Below are 15,651 nucleotides of genomic sequence, written 5' to 3' on the forward strand. Positions count from 1 at the left end.
CATGGGACTGCTCCGGCCAAGGTGCCTGATTCACATGTCTCCCTAAACTCGGCCAGACCTAGGGTCAGTGGGGAGAGATGGGCAGCCTGACAGTGATCTGATCCCTCGTACAATGGAGGTCTGAGCTAAGCGCAGTGGGCATCTCCTGGTGACATACCCTTCTTCGATGATTACAGCGGCAGCCTCAGCAATCAGGCTAGACTAGACACCTGACTGCCAGAGTGCCTGAAGTTGGGTAAGATGAATCCAAACAACGGTTCAGAATTTGTTGAAGAGTTTGGTAGAGTTGGAAACTATTCATACATATTAGTAAAATTAAGTTAATTCTTTAGAAACAGGTAATTTGATTAGCATCTTGATGACCAATGACTAATTCCAGTTGGAATGACAAATCATGACTCTGACTATATCTTATTTTTACTTTAATTTGAAGGTAAAGTAGCAATCACCCAAGTAAGAACATTAGACATACTGACAGAATGCTTTAAGACATACTCTAAAATTATATCATATATATACTACTGTAAATGTAGTTATTAATTTCTATAGTTATGATCATATGCGATTATTGGCTTAATAATAATCCAGCAGATTCTGAAGAAATAATATTCAGTTTGCAAGAGCAAAGCCAGAAACTGTTTTAATCACTCCAGAAACAGAACCTCAACACTATCTAAAAAAACCCCTGGCAAAGAAATGGCTCTTGCGTTGGGTGAGGAAGCTCACTGGACTATGTCCATTTCAAGCCATGGAAGCAAAGAAAATTCCAGAGCTCTTAACATCAAGAGATATTTTGAAATCTTTGTGACAACATAGTGCACTGGCCACAAACCGTGCAGCAAGATTACAGGCTGCCTTTTATCACACACTGAGTGAAGAATTTTAATGTATGTGAATAATTTTCCATGCCCCAGCCAGCAACTGGAGTACCTAATTTCAGCAGATCTGTGCACGGGGTGGCATCACGACTCACAAAGTAGCCTCACTGTGTCCCCATGCTCTCTGTCCTCCCACCAGCAACACTCCTTCACATTCAATGTTCATGTTGCCCTCACGTTGGCTCAACAGAAGAAGCTGATGTGACAGTCCGGTCTCTGTGACACTGCAAATGCCCTAGAGAGCAACTGTGCTCTGGCTCCATCAGTTTCCCTTTGCCATGCAGAATCCAACAAGTTGCCTAATCCAAAGCTTTCATCAACCCAGTTTATCAGCTTTCACGGGGTGCAGGGCACAAGGAGTGACAGCATCAGAGACTGAAGCATCTGGGAAGGTGTGCCTCGACAACAGCTCTCACCAGCTTCAGCCTGATTCTGCCACAACCATCTCCCACCGGCTCACATGACTGGGGGTGACTTTCGCACTGTTAAGCTCTGTCACCACTTACAGCTGAGAGTGCTTCTCTCCCACTAGCATCACTATTGTCACACTATCAATCTTAAAGGCAGTTCAAAGAAAGGGGAACAAGCTAACAGACTAGCAAGCAGAGCAAGATAAACCTGAGGTCTGGCATCTACACACTTACTTAGGCTGCAAGGAGGCAGCGACATTCCTCCACCACGGGCATGTCTGTATTGCTTGATGCAGCAGTACGTCACGCTGCCACATCTTGGCACAGACCACCAGCCGGGCAGTCGGCTGTCAACATCTCCAGAAACCCTGGATGAATCCCTGCTCTGCTGCTAGCGATGAAGTACGAGCAGTAAGCTGCTCCCTCTGAGGAGATGATTAACAAATCATACCTGCCGTCCCTCTACAAAATGCTGGGTCAGGGGCAACAACTCCCCACAAAAGTGAGGTGCAGACCGCACTAGCAGTCAGTTTGCTTCACAGCGTGAGGAGGAGTGAGTGAAGCCCCCTCTCTTACGCAGGAGGAGGAATCAAATTCACCTCCTATATGAGACAGCAGCTCCTACAACCGCAGGCTGCTTGGCAGGGTCTGGGGAGAGGTTTTCTTCCCTGTGGAACCGTGACCACAGTTGACTCATCTGTTGTGTCTTACCTTTGGATGGACTAGCATCTCCCAGCTTGTGCTGAGTTTGGACTCATACCCCTGCTCTGAGCGGCCTAAAGGTTCCTCAGATGTCAAACCTTACCACTCTCGCCGCACCTCCAGAGTAACTCTTCTTCCCATGCAATTCCAGCATTTAATGTGGGAAACCCAGAACACTGAACCCCAAATTTTAATAACCCTGCCTCCCACAGTGCCTATTTCTGTAACAGTATTGAGGCACTGCTCAGCTACAGGTGTGTGCCTGTGCCCCATTTCATCATTTAAGATGAAGCATACACCTTAGAGCTTTCTTGAGTCTGGAAACTTTCATGTTAGGAGCTACTCTGTAAGCTATTACAAAAATTTCCTCTCTCTTCTTCTGTTTTGAAACACTGAAAATCCATACAGCCTCATCCAGTTCTTACCATAAAACATATATTAAGCTTAAATAACGTAGATAAAACATACTCTGGATACATAATATATTCATCAGTATAATCTCCATGCAACAAATACCGGCATTTTTAAATTGATGAAACAAACCCTATACCTAAAGTTACTGACAAATTTACAGACTGCACTGTATCAATGAGACTGTGTGTCCCCGGGTTGCAGTAATCTTAATGGGTGTTTTACAAGTGGTTTCCAGGGTCATGGTCTCCTGCCCCTTTCATGGCACCTGTTGATGGTTGCTCCACATGGACGCTCACTCAGCGTTGCTGTCCTCACACAAAGCAAGTGTGTATTTGTATTCTGGCAAATGGCAGAGCTGTACTTTCCACAAGCAGCTTTAGGAGGGGCTGTTATGGGCAACGAGAAGGCGGCGAGGGTAGTTGGAAAGAAAGGACTGAAACTTGAAAGAGCTAATGAAGAAAGTTGGGAAGAACTGAACGGAGTTAAAGGGTGCAGCCTGGGAGAGAGAGCACAAGGACACAGGCACGCATCAAGTATGGCAGCAAAGAGATATTCACATTTTTTCTTTGCCATATACGTGGGCTGGCAGATGTGCAACTCCAAGCTACACTTCTGCTACGCAATCAAGAGCTTGAAGAGTATTTAATTACAAACAGAGAGAAACACAGGAGTTTCAAAGCTTCGAGAAGGTATCAATGCCAGGTACAGCACCGATGCAAAAAAGTGAAAAGGAATATGACAGTCAAATTTTGCCTATGTTTTAGTGTCCTGGCATTTAAAGATTCAACAGACAGCTGTTTAGCCGACAAATTTCAGATTACACTAAGAAGAAGAAGGATTCCAAGATATCAACATATTAAAAGTAAGATGATATTGTTCTACAAGCAGCATTAATGTGAAAGAAAATTCAAGTCATTTATTAATGGTAGTATGTACAATTGCATTAAAGAGGGGCATGGTATTTGCCTTAATGAAAACAAAATTTAGTGTGATTAACTTTGGACAGAATATTATTTATAGCATGTTTCTGTGGTAGACATGGAATTAAAGCTGTTCTTTATTATTACAAATACACATAATGCTATTTTCTCACTGAAACAAAGTAAGGTTGTGTGCATCAGTGATCCTAAACTAACATTCCACAATAGCCCATTAAGAGTCCTAGTTTTAAATACAAGAACAAGATCAATCTTGTAGTACAGGGAAAGTATTAAAAATTGGAGCCCCAGGAAAAAAAGGTTTATGTGGTACTACAGACCTGGAAATGGCAGATTTTATCAGCTGATGTTGCCTGTGCTCTTGCAGTTAAAATGTCTCACTAAAGGTTTCCAGAGCTGAGTAAACCTTCCAAAAATGCTGAATCTTTGGGACTGGAAGTTCAGTCAGATAAGCAGTGCATAATTATTCAGTAGTCACATGAATCTATCTGAACCTGTTTGGACAGAAAATGGGGCTGGTAATCTCACAAAATCAGGCTCACACACTTGCAGGCTTCAGTCTGCCTAGCAATGCTTCCAGAAAAGCTTCTCATTGAGCTTGGATACATCATACCAGTACCCACATTTCCAAGCATTCATGTATCTCTTCCGTACTTTTGTTCGCCTCCCCCTGTACATACTGGGAAGGGTGGAACAGAACACCCTGTAACCCTAAAGCCACGACCCCTTCTTGCCTGCTTGGCAGTAGTACTGTTTCCAAGAGGCATCCTTGCAAGTCCAGCAAGCATTAAGCAGGTTTTAATACTCTGCCAAAAAGTAGGGCTCTGCCTGAGTACAAACTACATGAAAATACCAGAGAAAAGAAAAAGCTGATGGATCAAACCAAAGGCCAGTCTACCTTGTCTTCAATGGCACCTAAAGGTAGATGTTCCTAAGACTGTCAGAATAGAGAAAGCATGTTACGCTATTTTCCCACTGTACTTTTCCCAGCCTCTAGAAAATTGTGGCTTAGGGACTTCCTAACTAGCGGTTGAAGTTTTGTGTATTGTAGTAAACTCTGAGCATCACCAGCCTCCTATGGCAGAGTCCTACAGCATTCTTGCTGTGGATTATAGGCCAGGAACAGAAGTCATCAGCTGGCACTGTCCTTCTGTTACTGCTCTGATGTGGCTGCCTGCTCCTGGATGTCCCCTCTCCCCACAGTGCTGGGGCAGTCCAACATTGGTACCTGGGGTGTTACTCACACACCAAGGCAGAGGGTGCCTTCACGTGCCATGGCAGCATGGCACCGCAGGCACCAAGATACCATGCCGAGCCGTGGACCCATCTGCGTGGCACCTCCTGCCCTCCAGTGCGGAAAGGGAAAGGCAGCTCTCCTTGACATGAACTACTTCTGGTGATGCACGAATGGCTCCTATACAACTACCTGACTGTGAGCTGCAGACCCAAGATCGAATATAAATAAATTCTTTGCTATTTAAAGCAATGTTGTTCATAGCTTCACACCAAAGGCCCTGCAAGCATTTGACTCACGATCACAGCAACGTGTGACTGGAAACCAGAAAAATAAGGCCTGGTTTCCGTGGAATCTTCTAATGAAAGTTGTTGTTTTTCTTTCTGGAGAACACATCCAGAGAGGCTTCTGAAATGTTGCAGCAAGGTCAGAAGGGCATCAGCAATTGTCCTGAGGACACACGGTACAATGCACTATTTTGACAGGAACACAGTGATACCCAAATAAGCAACAAAACCAAACCCAGTATTTGAAACTGCAATGACATTTGTTTTGCTGTACCTTCTTCCTTTTCCCATTTCCCCAGGACAACAGAAAAACAACGATTAGTAGGATGCAGATCAGAACGTTACCTCTGGCAACACGTCTACTGCTGAGACCAAAGGCAGTAAGGAACAGCTTAGAAGAAGATAGTGGTTTAAAGCAAATGAATCAACTGTTTATATCAGAAATGAAAATTTCTCCACACTGAAAGTGCTTTTTCATGTATATGAGATGAGGAAGTTGGCAAAGCTGTCACGACTTAAAGACAACCAGAATTACTAGAACTAACAGTTCTCCAGCATACATGCTGACTTCAATGCTGTTAAAGAGGGAAATGGGAGAAGAAGTGAGCAAAGTCCAGACAGGCTACAGTGTAAGATTGTGCTGAGTGACCCTGCCTGAAAATGGAACAAGACTTGCCTGAAACATAAGAGATAGGAGAGGTTGATGGGCTTATGCCAAGGACTGAAGAAATCCAATCACACTTACATGAAGAACTGTCACACATCTTACCTGCAGGGAGTAAATCAGGGAGGCAGATGTAAGAAAGATATCTGCAAAGGTTTCTAAAAAACCCTGCTATGTGTGTTCATTCGCAGAATTTTACCACTTACTGATATGAATACAGAAGTGAATTCATCTACATCCAAGGCACTGGAGCTGAAAAAGATCCTTAAGTTTAAAATGTAGCTATTCTACATGAAGAAACATCTATTCTGCTAGCAAATTCACAATCCAAGCACAGTCAGAATCACTTTTGTTTCCTGTCCCGCAGCATGGACACAGCTGAGAGTTAACTTTTTCCCGGATGGTTTCATAATTTTGTGTGTGTTGAATGCCTTATTACTTGTCATGGCGTGCAGCGCAGGAAACCTTAAGTGCCAAAGTTGCAGCACTTTTTAAATGCAGATCTAAACTTGAAGACAAGGGTGATAGATTAATTAATTCCATGGTAATACAGGATGCTATTTGCCTCTGCTAGCTCTGGCTATCCAAAAAGTAGGCTCCTGCTTTAAGAATTGGTCCAGGCTCTCCTTATGGTCAAAACAAAGCAAAAGGCAGGTGGCTGCAGAACAATTCACCTAAGATAAATGTCCATCACACCAGGAGATGGTCCTCTCTCCCTGTTGTCTTAAAACATAGAGATCATAGACCACCCAATCATGCACACAGAGACTGAAGAACAAACTGCACACGGGTGACAGGGAATCCTTCGCCATCGCAAGGGCTTGGGTACCACAGAGAATCACAGCAATTGTGCAGACTAGAGATCATTCTTCATTTATACCCTGACATGCACATTTGAAATGACAGGCCTAGCATTTAGGAAAGGGTCATACGCTTAAGATAGCGTCATACCGACTGTACTGGTCTCACAGAGCAGGGAGACATGGAAATGTCTTGATACGCTCCTACAAAGATGTCCAAAGGGTCTTGGCTGTGCACTGGCCTTATGCAGTTTGACTGCATCTTAGCTAATGGCTTTTCACTCCTGCTAAATGGATGAGTTCCGTCAAAAAAACTCCATGTTCAGCCATTAATTCAATAATTCTGACATCAGGAAAGAAATGTGTATCCATTATTCTATGGGTTTTTCTCCTTGCACACTGGTGTAATTTGGAGCGAAAGGGCATGACAGCTGTAACAGTAAGGGCAGGTTTATCTTGTATATGACAAGCATAACTTCTAAGAATATGGATTACAAACTCTAGCATTGAAATGCAGCTTCTAAAGTTTTTACACTGTTAAAACTAATTACCAGTTTCATATTTTAGTTCTTATTGTCTCCTCTTAATTCACTTACACAACTTTCTGTCAGGCACTAGGGTCCTGGTAAAGTAAATTAAAATACACCTTCCACAAACATGACTGAAATGGGATTCTGACCAATTTAAGTACATTTACTCTTTTTTCTTTTGCTTGCATTTTGACAATATGCTCTTGTTTACTAATATCATACATTATTTTATTAAAATTAGCAGTGATATTATTCATGCAAATAAAAGCAATTGAGCAAGATGTGATATGGTGCCCCTCATCCTACTGCTGTGCTGTCTGTAGCCTCACCTGTTAATTGTTGGCTGCTGAGAGATTGCATAAGTAAATATGGAGTTACCTGCTTTGTAATCCTTATTATTATACTTGACTTTACGATCTTGTGGAAATGCCTTTCTTTCTACACTCTCCCATGAGACAAGGAACAGACTTAAATACTTCTGGCTCCCTTTATGCATTACGCCAAACTCCACCCAAAGCTGGAAAAGACAAAGGACTATAATGCTTCAATGGGAACCAAGTTCTGGGAAGCATCGCTGTGGGAGGGACGAAGGGATCAGCTGCGGGCTGGAAGCCAAAGGTGGCACGCTGCCAGCCGTGCCACACGTACAATATTAGGGCTCTGCTGATAGCTGGAGAGAGGGTCTACAGAGAAGAGAGCAGATCAGGTGTTGACCTTGCTCAGATTTTCAGAAGCTGCACAGAAGAATATTTTGGTACAGCTCTTGGCCTTTGCCCTGCAAAATGCAGCTGGCAAAGCACAATCTTGCTACAATGGGTGTCCATCCTTTGAATCTTTAAAGGTCTGGATGTGAGATAGCACTGTTGTTGTTTATATAGGCTTGATCCTTTCATTCCCATTTGTTGCCCATGTGTGTTTGAAGCAACTGATGTGATTAAGCTGTCATTTGCCAGCACTTTGCACAACCCCTCCAACAATTTCCTGGCCTCCTGGCAATGGGAGACTGCCACCTCATTGCTGAAGTGACAGAGCTCATTCACAACAACGCAGAAAATTCATAATTTTTACACAGGGATCAAAGTATTATTATTCGGATAAATACAACCAGAAATCAGTGCAGAACTGCATATTTCATTGAGAAGGAGGAGGAAAGACATCCAAGATACCCACAAATATGATTTTTCTAAGGTACCCATCCCCACAGTATTTGTCTGCAACCATATGAAGTATGTATGTCTATGAAGATCTGTACATCTGTTTCTGGGCATATAAGAACTTGCCAAACCTGTGATCATTTGCATGCTTCAACACGTTCAAATGAAATCAATAAAACATTGTTCTCAAGAAACAGTATCTCAACTGCACAGTGCAATACCCCAAATCTTATTTGTTTCATAGCAGACTTGATAGATATTTGTAAAACCAGCCAAAATTTCTCCACTTATAAGAAATGACATGATCACTAAGTATATAACAAAGATTTTCTGTCATTTGCTTGGATATCTATTCTATATTTTTCTTATGCTCTTAATTGTTGAGAGTAGTTCTCCATTTCTCAGATGTTTCCAGGCAATTATTTTTTTTGCCAAGCAGAAGAAAATCATATTCAAAAGATGATCCATTATTTAAAGGTGTTAGATCAAACCAATCCCTACTGTAACTTTCTCAAACTCAGCGGTGCTATTGAATTGTGGTAGCTTCACCAATGTAATGAATTAGCACATCTACTTTTAATGTACCAACCTTGCAGTGAAAAATTAATGTGACATTACTTTCACATTATTATTATGATATTATTATTGAGTTTCTATTCCCAGGTTTTAGATTTTTTTTTAGTACAGGTAACAGCAATATGCTAACAAAAGTCAAACAAAATTTCCCCAAAACCCAACCAGATAGTTGGAAGCACACAGGAAAACCTGTGGTAACATTGGTTTGTCTTGGAGTTATAGCTGCTTTCACTACTGGAGAAGACCATGTTTCTGCCTCCAGAAGATCTTAACATGCCCACCTAGTGATGAGATGGATGATAAAAATACGTACAGGAAACAAAGAAAAAGCAGACTCTTGGAAGTTGAGTGTCCAGTTCTACGTATTTTCTAAAAGTCATAAATTTATGGAATTGGTCCCTAACCCTCTAGGGATCTTGAAGAAGAGTAAGATAACCCAAGTCCAGTTATGCAATGAAGAGGATCCATCCAAAGGGGCATTCTCTTTAGTGTGGCATCATCATAACACTGGGGAAGATTTTTAGTGCTTTTCAGACTTTAGGGACAAATTATTCCCATGATTAACTCACAAAGTCTCATTTATCAGCAGCTTTGACTACTGATATGATATAACAGTGCTAGTACAGTTAGACTCACTCTGGGTGTATTTCCATGAAACCATATTTGTCTGTTAGCTCATCTGTGCTGCGAAGAATCCAAGCATCTTGTAAACAGCAGTGAATTCACCTCCACAGTGCCCTGAGCAGTGGGAAAGTGCTGGTCTTGTGTTTGGCAGAGGAGTGACTAAAACCAGGGGAGTTGAAGAACCTTTGCAAATGGAGCCTGGCGGGAGTGGGAACACTGGGTGTTTTAATTTGTCAGGGAAAAATATAGCCCCATTCCCCATTAAAAACAAGTGCCCTAATGAATTCAATGAGCAGAGTCTCGAGCAAAAACATTTGCAGTGCCTTCTATAGGAGTTCAGTAGGCATCCCCTGCTATACCACACTCTGCGCGGACTAGAAACTCAATGCACATCCCCTGAAGCTGTTGCTACACGAGCGAGTGGTCCTCCAGGAATCGCACAGCCTCCAAATCTTTCCAAGTGACTTAGGCACCCATACCCCACCTCAATTCCAGTTTAGGTGGAACCGAAACAGTATGGCTTTTGCTTTTTATAGTTTGCTAAATTAAAACTACTCCTGAGATCAGCATGGGTGCCGGGATCAGATTGTGTTGCATGTCTCTGCAAGCATGAGCACTGATTGGAATAAACCTAAGCTAAGATCACCTCAAATGAGGAGCTGCCTCTTCCTTGTAGCTCTGAGGGGTATTCTGCAATTTCCCTGTAATTTCAGATGTTTAGGGTACTGGGTTTACATATTGGTAGGTCTAGTGTAGGAGTTGTACCTGTCAGCGATTCCAGAATTCCTTTCAGCTGGCTTCAGCACTGCTGGTAAAGGTGTGCTAACTCTTACCAAACATACATTTCCATATAGAGGAAGTCGTGTCCACTAAGTGGAAATAATAGTGCTACTGCAGAGCACACTGTAAAAGAAATTATCCTCCCTTGGAAAGTGTCTGGATGTCAGACCTTAAATCACTTTATGTGAATTACCTATTTTGCAATTTTTTAAAAAATCCTAACACATGCAGTTTGCAATGGTTAAAAAAATTATCATAGAGTACAGTCGAAAAAATATGTATGTGATAGCACAGATGAAGATTGTTTTCTTCTCATTGTATTCAGATTCCAACAGTATCTAGCTGCAAGAGAACAGACAGCATCCCAATGCAACCTTCACCAAGCCATGGTGTCTGTGCAATCAATCACTAGCATCTGGTCCAGCTTTCCTTCTTGTTTTTTGTTTTGGTTCTCTAGTCATTTTTTACTCTGTTTGAAATCCCAAAGTCTTCTAATCATTCTAACAGAATTCAATAGGTTTGTGTTTCATTCTTAAAACTACAACAGTTATTGCGTCATTTATGCCAGCAAAAGTCTGTGCCTGGTCCTGATTAGAAATCCTCAGGAAGGTGCCGTGTTCACTGGGGGTTGCCCTGGACCCATTTAACTTTTATTGAAGTAGAACATGACCTACACACATGCTCCCACGAGACATTGATGAAGCTGTTCCAGGAAAGGGGAGAGGGCAGAAGAAGGCAAGCCTTGTTGCTTTTTGTCTCTGCTTTTACATTGGTAGTGTAAACATTGTTGAGACTTTACCAAGAAAGACCCTTCTGACAGAGAAACTGCATCAGATTCAGCCTCAAGGTTGATCTCAGTTTACCAATGGGTAGAGAGAGAAAACACAGTAAGCTTTGAAAAAAACAGCCTTGCTATTTAAAGTTACACACTCATTTCCAGGTATAAATTCTGGCTGCTGTACTGGAACAGAAAGGACATGGTCATGGCAGAGTGTCTCCTCAGACATTAGCTAGCTTGGAGGTATCCCTAGGAATCAGCCAGGCCTTGTGAGATCCACTGAGCTCATCTCTGAGAGTTGCCTGCCCATGATTCGGGGAAGTGGGAACTGGCAGGATAATGACATACGGCCATGTAGGAGAAGTGGCCACATCTGTGTTAGCAACTACAGTGATCCAGGGCAGTTCTCTGGCCATGAAGGCAAGCTGACAGCACAGCTTTGTCCACACAGCTAAACTGTTTTCTCATCCCTAAAACAGGGTAGTCTTGTCTGAACAGCCTCCCTCTGTTCTGGTCATCTCTGAAAAGTGCCAGCTTTCAGAAGCTTACCATTTACAGAAGTCTTGGCTGTTATTTCATTAATTGTTTCATTTATTGATTTGGATTACTTTTTAAGGCAGCTACTAGACCTCATGAGTCACAGTCACTGGGGATAAAAGGATCAATGGGACAAACATGATGACCTTTTGGAGACATTCAAGACCACATCAGCTACAAACCAATTATTGCTTATTAGAAAAGTGCAGGTCAAAATTAAAAAAAAAAAAAAAGTCAGAAGAAAATGGATGGTTATGTAGATTTGAGTGTAGATTTTGAGTTAGGAATTTTAACACAAAAGAACCGGTAAGTGAAGCAAAATGATGCAAATCTATGGTTAACAGGGCTCACAATAGTCAGAAGGGCACTTTGAGCACAAAGGGAGCAAAAGGAATACTGACAGTGGAAATGGAAATTATAAAATTGCCAAAAATAATCCAGAAAAGGCAGAAGTGTTCAATAAACAGCAGTTGTATATTTGGCCAAGGATCAGATGATGTGATCATTTCACAGGAAAATCATGAAACAATTTTCACTCCAACACTGCATCAGAAGGACGTCAAATAAGAGCTACTGCTTTGAAACATATTTATAGCATTAAGTCTCAAAACTAGCGTAGAAGTGTTTAAAAGGAGCTACGTGAAAACCCCTTCAGACTGTTAGTGGTGATTTTTCAACAACTCTTGTAATACCAGGGAAGTTCCAGATGAGAAAAAGTAATGCAACACCAGTATTTAAAAACAAAAAAAAAGAATAAATGACACAACTCAGGTAATTACAAGACTGTCAGACTGACTAGCATCAATCCCAGGCAAAATAAAGGAATGTCTGATACAGGATCCAATTAATAAGGAATAAAAGGGAGGCAGTATAATTATCATCACTGAGAGGGGGTTTTTGGCAAATAGATCCTGTCATACTTGATATCTTTCTCTGATGAGATTACAAATTGGCTGATAGAGATAATGGTGCCACTATATTTGGGCTTCTATAAGACATTTTATGCAGTCAGTACCATATATTGCAAAAAACGTTGATTAAGAATGCTATGAATCAACACTGCACACATTAAATGGATTAAAACTGGCAAGCAGTTACATACCAGAACATCACTGTAAAGATGTGTGTTTTTAGTGAGGTTCATTGGGGATCTAGTCCTACATCAGTTGTGCCTGAGATGGGAAGGAAGCATAAAGTCATCGCTAATGAGAACTGTAGATAACACAAAGACTGGGTGAGAAGTATATAATTGAGATGATAGATGGCTGATGCAGAGGGATTTATGGTGCTTTATGATGCATCGGAGGTGATGTATGATATTATCGCACATCAAAAAATGCACACACACTCTCTCCCACGTATACATAGGCAAGCAGGAAGATGCATAAAACGAGGAACATAAAAGCTTAGCCAAATTTTACCACATGACAAGGTGGACAGAAGAAAAAAACATGGTATTAAGAACAGCTGGTGGTCGTATGTCTAGAAACAAAGGAAGGAGGGCACCTCTGGGGACTCGGTTTGGAGAAAGAGTGTCCCTCATGAAAATGAGATCTCATCCAAGCAGGAACATGACTCCCAGGAAGGAACATGTGTTCCCAGTTCAGTTCTGTGGCCAAAAAAGGAGCCCCAGATCTCCTGAAAAGAGGAGGAGCTGGTCCTGCTTTTGCACTGAACATTGATGTAATCATGACTGGAATATCATCTCCTGGAAAGGACACTGATAACTGAGAGGGATAAGGTAGCACTGGGAAAGATTAAAGAACAAGAGGAAGCATCTGTTAGTAACACTGCATGAACTCAATCTATTTAGTTAATGAAAGAAAAGGTTAAAAGGTGATTTGATGAGTTTGTAAGTACCTACGAGGGAGTAAAATTTTGATAATGGGTTATTCAGTTCAGCAAAGAAAAGCAAGTAGATGAAAGTTTAAGGCTCGAGATATTTACAGTGGTAATGAGACACAAAATCTGGTTTTGGTAGAAAACAGTCTTTGAAGCACATTTGCTGGCAATTGCAATTTTTAAACAAAGAAGGAATGTTGTTCCAGAAGTCAGTACTCTGGATCAAACACAAACCGACTTAGGAGAGTCCTACAGCCTGTGATACATGGGGTCAGACCATAGGACCTACTTCTCTCCTTATTACCTATTTATGGGGTAAAACTAAGTACAGCTGGCATCAGGGTGTCTCCCTGAGTCTGCAGGGAGCCTGAAAGAAGAAATCAAATAAGCCAGCACTGCCACCAGGCTCAGTAATGCTAGCATCAAGGCCTGCTGAACTGGAGTGCCCAGTGCAACATCAGCAGAAGGTTGTAAATCTGATAGTAGGAAAGAAAGAAGCAGACAGCCATGCTCCTGCAGGTGTGCTGCAGCTGGCTGTTGAAGCAGTGAGCTGCTGGAGACCAGTGACCTGCCACCCTAACGAGGTGATATATAGCATGCTGGGGAAAGGGATAAAGCTATGGAATAGGATTCACTGACTCCTAAGATCCCAAGATGGTTTTAACCCTCGCTGGAAAGTGATGCTACTGTGGGGCACTCACCCTTACAAATTCCCCTACAAGAAGTGTGAATTCTGGATACTAATCCTTCCTTCCTGTGTCCTTACTACAAACACTACCCTTGTAGCACAGGTATATAAGGAAGGGAGAATACTGTTAGCCCTGTGAGAATAACAAGTAGCAGAAAAACAAAAGAGGAAGAAACCAAAAACATTCTATAAATTACAAAAACATTTTTTTTATCTGTTAACAAAAGGTAACCACAGTCAAAAGTATAGGATGACCTATGCAGAAAGGGTGTGGACACAGAAATCATGGGAAGAGAAGCAAAAAGAAGCAGTAAGAGGAGAAATTCTTAATAGAAGCAGTTTCTAATAAAAAGAAAAGCGATATCTAAGACTCTGTTGTGTGGTATATAATTCAAGATTTAATGTAAGTGTACCAATTTCCTTCACGAAACAATAGATGATATTCTAAACTGTCCAATTAAATGGAGGAAAAATATTATCTGCCACCCACGGCTTCCTGCATTTTGATAGTTAAAAACCTTCACTTTACTTGCAGAGTGCTTTAATTTGAGCCTTATGTTTTCAATTTCTCTCAGATCAAGCTCCTCATCTCCCTGAATTCTCCATAGATTCGAGGCTGGCGTGAGAATAACAGAGGCAATCACTCGCTGTTAACAACGGCAAATACAAAATAAGCAGGAAAGAGACACACTCCTTGCCAGGCCTTGTAATTACAAATTTGGTTTGGTTCAGGCAAGTTCAACTCAATCCAGATTTTTCTGTAAGTGTTGAGGGTCCAAATCCAACAGAGAAAAGTTGCTGGAATTGCACAAAGGATGAATTTAACTCAGACAGCTTAATGGCTGTGTGTTTCTCATGTGCATGTCTCTGGTTTTGTCATGCAGGAAGTGAATGCACAGATTATAAACCATCAACAAAAGCATTTTATGAGGAGCAGCTGGAAAATTTTGCCAATTCCAAGTACATTGCAGCTATGAGTCTTTTCAGTCAACTCAGACATTTTTTGCTTTTGTGCTAAAGGCTTCAGTGCATGGGCACAATCCACTTATGTTTTTTACTTCTTTCCTTTGGTTCTGCTTGACGAACTTTTTTTTGCAGCCCTACCACAGGTAAAGCCTCCCCTCCCCTTGCCACAGCAGCGCTCGGTGGGATGGCTGATGGGAGCAAAATGATCATTGGACTGGTGTTCACCAGGAAGAATTTGATTCAAAAGTGGGTGGTTGATACCCCTAAAAAAGGGATATTTCCAGAGCAGTACCAGACTCCGGAAACGTAGAGACAATGAGGTCAGCGAGAAGTGTTCTCCAGCCCAGAAGTCCATGTTACCGTGGCAGGTGACCTTTTTCAGCTTCAGTCCGGGATATTTGGTGCTGCAAATGCTTAGGTGTGTGCAAAAGTACAGCCTAGATATAAAGTGACTGTAGGGGAAAACCAACTAGTCTTTATCAATCATATAAAGCCAATGCCATCTTTAGTCATGTTAAATTTGACTACACCTTTTCTAGACTTGCACATTGCACAACTGCGGGATTGTAAATGCACTCTTTAGCACAATGAGTGTGAAATTTCTGGTGGATGCATGAAAAGACCGTGATTCCCTCCTGTGCACAAGCTGGTTCTTTAGGCTTTTTCAGAGCCTTTTTGACACCTTTACCCTTTATCTTTGACCAAGAAGAAAAAGATATTGGTTCAACTTGTTTTCTTTGTAGCACTTTTGCATTTGGTAGAAAGTAACTGTTTTTTTTTTTTTTTTTCCCTAGCCTAATCAAGCATATAAATTACCTCCTGGCTGAGAATTTTACAAAATCAATTAAT

Source organism: Opisthocomus hoazin, chromosome 4 (assembly GCF_030867145.1).
Source record: "Opisthocomus hoazin isolate bOpiHoa1 chromosome 4, bOpiHoa1.hap1, whole genome shotgun sequence".
NCBI lineage: Eukaryota > Metazoa > Chordata > Aves > Opisthocomiformes > Opisthocomidae > Opisthocomus > Opisthocomus hoazin.